The sequence below is a fragment of the Notechis scutatus genome, chromosome 1, assembly GCF_049901735.1.
Source record: "Notechis scutatus isolate UNSWTSFEM ecotype Mainland chromosome 1, rNotScu1.2, whole genome shotgun sequence".
Classification (NCBI taxonomy): domain Eukaryota; kingdom Metazoa; phylum Chordata; class Lepidosauria; order Squamata; family Elapidae; genus Notechis; species Notechis scutatus.
In genome coordinates this window covers 128,429,309-128,437,056 of record NC_142009.1, presented here as the reverse complement: position 1 = coordinate 128,437,056, position 7,748 = coordinate 128,429,309, and positions in this window count along the sequence as shown.

Here is a 7,748-nt window from a genome sequence, read left to right as displayed (position 1 = left end):
AATTGATATAAACTGTGAGGAATGACTACAGAAGGATAGCACAAAAGATTCGTAACCAACTGTATGTATATAAATGGAAGATAGTTTTATGTTTTTATGTTTTGTATGTGTATGTTTGTTTAAAAAAAATAAAAACTTTTTTAAAAAAATTTGTCAGGTGCTTTTAATCAGTTTTAAGGGAACAATCTCTTTTGATAAGGTTATGTTATGGAAAAAGTGCTGCGTTTATGGCAGGATTAAATTAAAACATTACCATGGAAACTTCTTTCAAAAGATGACTTTTTTTGTTTCTAAACATGCATAATTACAAATACAATTTTTGGAACTGGAATAAATATTCATAAATAACTGCTATTCTATATCCATATTCTATAGCACCCACCCTAACATCTGCCTATTGGCACTCCAAACTGTCCTTCTGTTACCACTCTGTAGCACCAGCCTATGGCACCCACACACCTGGTTACATTCCATAATGCCCACCGCACCACCCACTTGCCCATATTCTGTAGCGTCCACTCATGGCACTCGCCCACACACCTGCCTGCCCATTCCTATCTCCCACTTATTAGCCTGCCTGTGCCCCTTTCCACATCGTGGTCACATCAGATCCTCCCACTTAACAACCTTAACAGTTTAGTTTTTTGTAATTGCACCTTGTACAATGAAATCAAACACCATCTTCATTGCACATCATGACCATGACCGTGAAAATGAACACAAACACACATCCTTCACCCTTCACACATTGAACCAAACCCCCCTGACACCACACCAACGCTGCACTATACAGCAGAATTCAAAAGAGCTACTGCCCTGGGATAGAAGCTGTTTTCCAGCCTATTTGTCCTTGCTTTTATTATTCTGTACCATCTGCCAGATGGTAATAGTACAAAAAAAGGCTTCCCAGGATGAGATGGATCTTTGAGAATGTTTTGAACTTTCTTAAGGCAGCGGGAGCTATAAAGCTCTTCCAAAGAGGGGAGAGGGCAACCAATGATCTTCTGGGCAATGACATTAACCCTCTGGAGTGCTTTCCTATCTGCCACAAACCATATAGAGGTGCAATATGTTAAAAAGCTCTCTATGGTGCAGCGGTAGAAGGTCACCAGCAGCTTTTCATTCAGTTGTTGTTTTCTGAGAAGTCTCGGGTAGTATAATCTCTGCTGGGCCCTTTTGACCAGGGCTGCAATGTGAGCACCCCAGGTCAGGTCCTCTTTTAGGGTAACACCCAGAAACTTAAAACTGGCCACTTGTTCCACTCGGTCTCCATTGATAAGCAAGGGCTGGATGTCTGATCTGTTCCTTCTATAATCCACTATAAGCTCCTTGGTCTTATTGGTGTTGAGGACCAAGTTATTGTCTCCACACCATGAAAGCAATCGCTACACCTCATCTCGGTAGGCAGACTCATTCCCTCCCCGAGATAAGTCCCACCACTGTTGTATCATCTGCAAAATTAGCAATAGTATTACTAGCATTACAGTTCTCACTCAACATTAGCAACGGGGACTGCTGGGATTGCTGTTGCTAAGCAATGTGGGCACATGATATAGCACTTTACAATTACAATTAGTGATGCAAATTCCAGTCCCAATTGCTGTCATGACCTGAGGACTACCTGTAAAGAACAAAACAATCAAGAAACTTTTTAAAAGTAGAAGAGAAAGACCCGATACAAAAACACAAGCTGAAAGAATAGAATAATATTACACCATTGTTACTAATATAAACTAGGAAGCAGACTGTCGTTTGAATTTAGTACTTACATTGTGACATAAAACTAAGATAGTAAGGGAAATGGACAAAACTAAGATTGTAAGGGAAATGGGCAAAAAGTGAAGTAAGTATGCACTTATTCAGAGTTATTTAATGGTTAACCAATTTTATTATATTAAGGAATGTGAGACTTTAAAAATGTTGATTTTATCTTCCTGTTAGCATAACCAAACTTGGCAAATTCCAGGAAGGTAGAATCCATTTGATCAAACAGAAGAGTCTGAATATTGGGTTGCCTGCTCAGGAAAACATTCCGGGCAGGACAGACTGGTCTTGTGGCTTTCCATGTCCAGAATGTATGTTGTGTCAGAAGTCCCTTGGCTTATTCATATTACAGGGGCAAGAGAGTCTCTTGAAAAAAAAAGCCATAAATATACCATTTATCTAGGAAGTATCTTATCTGCTAGTGATAGGGAACTTAGTTCCATGGAGAAAAATAAACTTCAGCCAACACATGAAGATCAGCCAGATCTTCAACTCCATCTTAATTGAACCTGTGTCAGAAAGGAGAGCAACATTAGAGATGCACCGTGGTACCTGGAAGGTTTTTCTCAATAATTTGGATTGCATAATTTCTATCTTCAGTCATTGTTACAAGGACCAAACTACATGCCATGCAAGAGCTGGGCACATGCTTTAGCTAAGAATACCTATAGGGGAGCTGGAATAAATAAGGCATCTCTTATTCAGACTTCTGTCTAATGCTCCTACTGACTCCATGCAATGGATCATCAGCCTATACAACAATGCCATCTCTTAGTAGCTAGGACCTTCTGTTTTATATGCATCAAGCCACACACCAAAATAAAAGCTGTGATTGACAGACAGCTTGGGTACAATCAGACATTTAACTGGTTGGTTTAACATTTTGTTTAAATGTTGACACAGACATGTTGCACTGGAGAGTCAGAATAGGCAGCCATCTCCAAACTGCTAGTGCATTTGTGTCTGATTGCACAGAAATGCATCAAACAAACTGCATAAATTACAGGTAGTTCTCAGCCGCCATATCCAATAATATTGACAGTCTTCATTACATCAGGGGTGTCAAACTCAAGGCCTGCAGGCTAGATTCAGCCCTTGATGTGGTTGGATCTGGCCTGCAGAGCTGTCCTGGGAAATGAAAGGGGCTGGGCCATGTTGCTTTGGCCTGGCCCACCCCATCCCAGCAAGCATGCATGCAAAAACGAAGCATTAGGCCTACGACATTTCGTCCCAGCCTATCATGCCTAAATGGCTTCGGCTTGGTCTACCCCTTTCTGGCAGGCCCGCCTATGAAAATGAAGCATCAGGTGAGACTGGGCACTGAGGTAAGAGGCCCAGTGAAGAGATGAAGAGGCTGTGCATGCTCAGGCTAAGTGAAGAGGCTGGGCGAGGCCAACAGGCTGCAGCTGTTGCCAGGCAGATTGGTCCCGCCCAGCCTCTTCACCTAGCCTGCGCATGCACAAACTCTTCATCTCTTCGCTGGGCCTCTCACCTCAGTGCTTAGCCTCATGCAGGAATGATATTCCCCTCTGAAAAAATCAGGCCGGCCAAAAGACCCCGCGCCGCAAGCCAAGAAATTGCATACACAACACCAACGCTACACACCCTTTCTTTCCAGCCGGTCACGTGTGGATCAGCTCCAGAGCTGGGCAGCCGCTTCCCTGGGGGCGGGGGCGAGGCTGCCACCCGGGGAGCGCCCGCTGCTTTCCCTCGCCAGGGCCGGGTGGTGGCGTGTTGCACGGAGAGACGGATGGTCCGTGGCTGCCCAGCTCCCTTTTCCTGCCGCTCAGCAGCCTCCGCCGCACCGCCCAGGCTCCGCTCAGGTGTCTGGCTGGGCTGTCAGGAGTTGCTACCACGGCGTGGCTCCAATCCCACGTTGCCTCGGGAAGGGAAAGGCAAAACGGGAGCTGCTGCGCCTGAGCCTCCAGTGCCGCTGCTGCTGTTGCAAAGCGCCGCCGCGGCTCTTCCTTTTTGCCTTTCCCTTCCTGAGGCAACGCGGGACTGGAGCTGTGCCGGCAGTAGCAACTCCTGACTCAGGGGGCCTCCGAGGGGAGGGGAAGGAGGAGAAGAAAGGGGGGGTGGGCGATTTCCAAAAAAATCAGAATTCCAATTTTAATCGGAAGAATATCATGTCTGCTCATGTCTTTAACATCAGGCCTGGTCTCTGCCGTCCACCATTGTCTCTTCACCCAGCCTCTTACCTGGCCTTGCCCCACAGTGGCACTAGCAGCAGTCTTGAGGTAAGCGAATGCCCCCTTGGGGAAGCAGGGCTGGGGGATCCCGATGTTCGAGGACTGGACTGGGTGCTTGCCCTCAACTGCCTAGGGCTCTGGAGTGAAAGTACAAAGTGGAAGGCTCAAGGCGAGACGAGGTTAAAATGCCAGGTATCCAGATATTTTGCTGATAAAACTGATTCACACACACAGCTCCTCCCCGTTCATTTTGTAACTTTAGCATTTCCCAACTGTGGCAACTTTAAGATGTGTCGATTTCAACTCCCAGAATCCCCAAGCGGGCATCGTAGGGAGCATTCTGGGAGTTGAAGTCCACATAGCTTAAAGTGGCCAAGCTTGAGAAAAGCTGCTCAAGAAACGATCAGCTCTATCTGTCTCTTTGGATTGGAGTAACAAGCCATCTCAGCTCAGTCACATGACCACCCAGCCAGCCACGCCCAGTGAGCAGCATCAAGCTGGTTACGCCCATTCAGTCAGCCACGCCCAGTGAGCAGTGTCAAGTTGGCCATGCCCACCTAGTCAGCCATGCCTGCCTGGCTCTCCCCGAGGCCAACCATAGCCTTGATGTAGGCCTCCATGAAATTGAGTTTGACACCCCTGCATTACATCAATAGCCAAATCAGAAACAGAGCAAATAGATAGTGGTGATCCGTTTGTGAATCTGGGGTCATATCACCTTTCCAACATCAAAGAGTTGGATTTTGAATGATCCCATGCACAAGAAAACTATTTCATAATAAGTTCCAAATTAGCAAAATGTATTCACAAATAAAGTATTATCCATAAATCACATTGATCATGTTAATACCATGTTAACAGAGCAGAGATCTTACAAGGGAGCTTGTGAGAATATTGATACAATATTTTAGAAATATGCCTTAAAATATTCCCTATAGCAAATAAAACCTACACTAAGTTCTTCACATTTATGAGTCATGAACACCATTGATAAACCAAAAATTCCGGTTTACCATTTTGTGATAATGTGGTTCCTTTCTACGTCTGTTTTTTTAAAAAGCAAATGCTGAATGTGTAGTAACTTTCCATTAAAATAAAATAAAAAACTTAATATAACACAGTTCTAGTCACAGTTTCTGCATATAAATTGTGATGGGCTTTTATACTATGCAATATTTTATGCTTTTGAGTGACATCTAAATGTTTAGAAATGTTTTTTTTTTATCAGCATTCAGTTAACATCTTTTGAAACAATACTATTTCACTATAACTGATATTTGTATAATTATTTACTTGCACGATATTTTTTATATTTTAGGTGCATCTTGGTTTTTCTATTTTTTTTAAAAACAGTACATGTTCATATTAAAGAAAAAATGGAAATAAAATTACTTATTGTTAGTTGTCTTGGTGTGGAATAAGATAGTATTGTTTAAATAAATAAGTAAACCAATATATATTTGTTTATGACTATTAGTTTGTTATGAAATGATATTCTTAGCACATAATCTCAAACCAGCATTGGGTTTAATATTCTTTTGGTACACTTTCAATGTTTGGGGGAAAACTTCAGTGTTTCATTTTGCTATAAATTTTCCATCTGATGGTGGCTTCCTTTGGATTGCTGGCTGCAAAATCTTAATGGAAGGAATTGAACAAATTCTTGCTCTAAGGGCCTAAAATAGGCTGAATATTTTGTCACATTTCCCTAAATCTGCAATCTAAACATAAAATCATAGTTAAAGTGATTTGTAACACAGTATAGGTATCTTGGCTAAGTCCTGAGAAATGTCTGAACAGGATGTCTATATTTCCTCTATACCAGGGGTGTCAAACTCACATCGTCACGTCGTCATGTGACATATGACTTTTTTCCCCCTTTGCTAAACTGGGCATGGGCATGGCCAGTGTGTGACGCATCTGCCCCATGAGCCACGAGTTTGACAGCCCTGCTCTATATAAACTGGGGGTGGGTGGGAATGGAGACTGAGAGAGAGAGCAAGAACTGAGTTTGTTGACTTCCATCCTGACCACAGGTAGTCAATACAAGAGCTAAGGGTTCTTCTTGGCAGGAAATCAAATATTTTGATGCACCAGGTAAACAGTGAGCATTCTGAGAAATGTTTTAAGAGGGTGGGTTAATACTAATTTATAATATCCCTCCACACTTCTGTGGACTACAGGATAATGATCTTGTTTGAGCCATTTGGCTGTGATCGTTTTTCTTCTGCAAATTCTCTCTAGACAATAGGCTGGAGTGGAAATGGGACCAGTCAGTATTGAAGGTATTAAGCAAGGCTCTTCCAGTGTGTTTGCTTGTTTTTTTTACAGGTAATCCTAAATAAACAGCAGTTGGGATTAGAACTACCGTGACTAAGTAATATGCTCATAAAGCACATCACATGACTGCACTGCATGAAATATTTTCGCTGAAAATATTTGATGTTAGTGTTCTATGAATCGTGATATTCTTGGAAATCCTATGCATTATGAAACCTCATCTTTTAACCATTAGATGACAACAGGACATTATAGTGCAGTGATTAAAGCACCAGGCTAGAAAGCAGGAGACGTTGAGTTCTAGTGCTGCCTTAGGTATGAAACCAGCTGGGTGACCTTGGACCAGTCAATCCCTCTTAGCCCTCTGAAGGAGACCATGGCAAGGCACTTCCATAATTTTGGCAAGAAAACTGCAGGGACTAATTCAGACTGTTGCCAGGAGTTGATATTCACTCAAAAGCACACACCCCCTCCCAAAAAAGAGACCTTAAGTTTTATTAAACATTTTATTCCTTTCCTAAGTGCCAAAGTGTATTGTTGGCATGTAACTTCATGAGAGATAACTTTTATTTAAAAAAAAAAAGATAGATTTTTAAAAACAAATGTAGTGGGAGTATGTGTGCACAGATGTGTGAGACAGAGCCTGTGTCATTAGTTATGTTATTCTTAGAGGCACATATTTCTTTAACCAATTTAACTAGAATATTAATCAGTAAGAGAGCTGGCTGAGTCTAGGAGAAAAATGCTAAAGGCCTTAGAACAGTGATCCCCAACCTTTTTTATGCCGCGGCCCGGTACCGGCATTAGCTGGGCGCCGCCATCTTGTTTTGATGAAAAAGTGCTTCCGGTGAGCTCACCAGAAGCACTTTTTCATCAAAACAAGATGGCGGCGCCCAGCAAACCAGCGGCCCGGTAGGACTTGTTCCACGGACCGGGACCGGTCTGCGGACCGGTGGTTGGGGACCCCTGCCTTAGAAGACTGGATTTGCTGGCTCTTGTAAGAGGGCCCTTTTTGCTTCAGGTGATGGGTTATACTGCTGCCTTTATTTTACCCTTCCTTTTTTTAAAACTGAAAGTATTTTCTTCATTTGTTACATTAATAAATTGTGTGAAAGGAATCCTACATTTTAATCTATGAATCATGATATTCTTGGAAATCCTATGCATTATGCTTAAGGTTCTAAAATATTCACCTGAAGTAAGTATTCATGAATTATAAAATTGTAAATTGCATTCAGGGAGTTTAATTAATGAATAAATGGTCCTAAAAACTACAGTACAGTATGTGTTTCATCTATAATTGTCACTTATAACAAGATTACAAGATCAAAAGACCCTGATAAAATCAGAAATGAGAGTTCTTTGTGGCAGTCAGGCAAAAATATTTTTCTGTACAAGAAAAACAGCTCATTAGGAACAGAATAAAATTCCAAAGCACAGAAAAATAAAATATTGACATGTATGCATTTTAAGAGATTGATAAAATATTATGGAAACCTGGACATATATGTT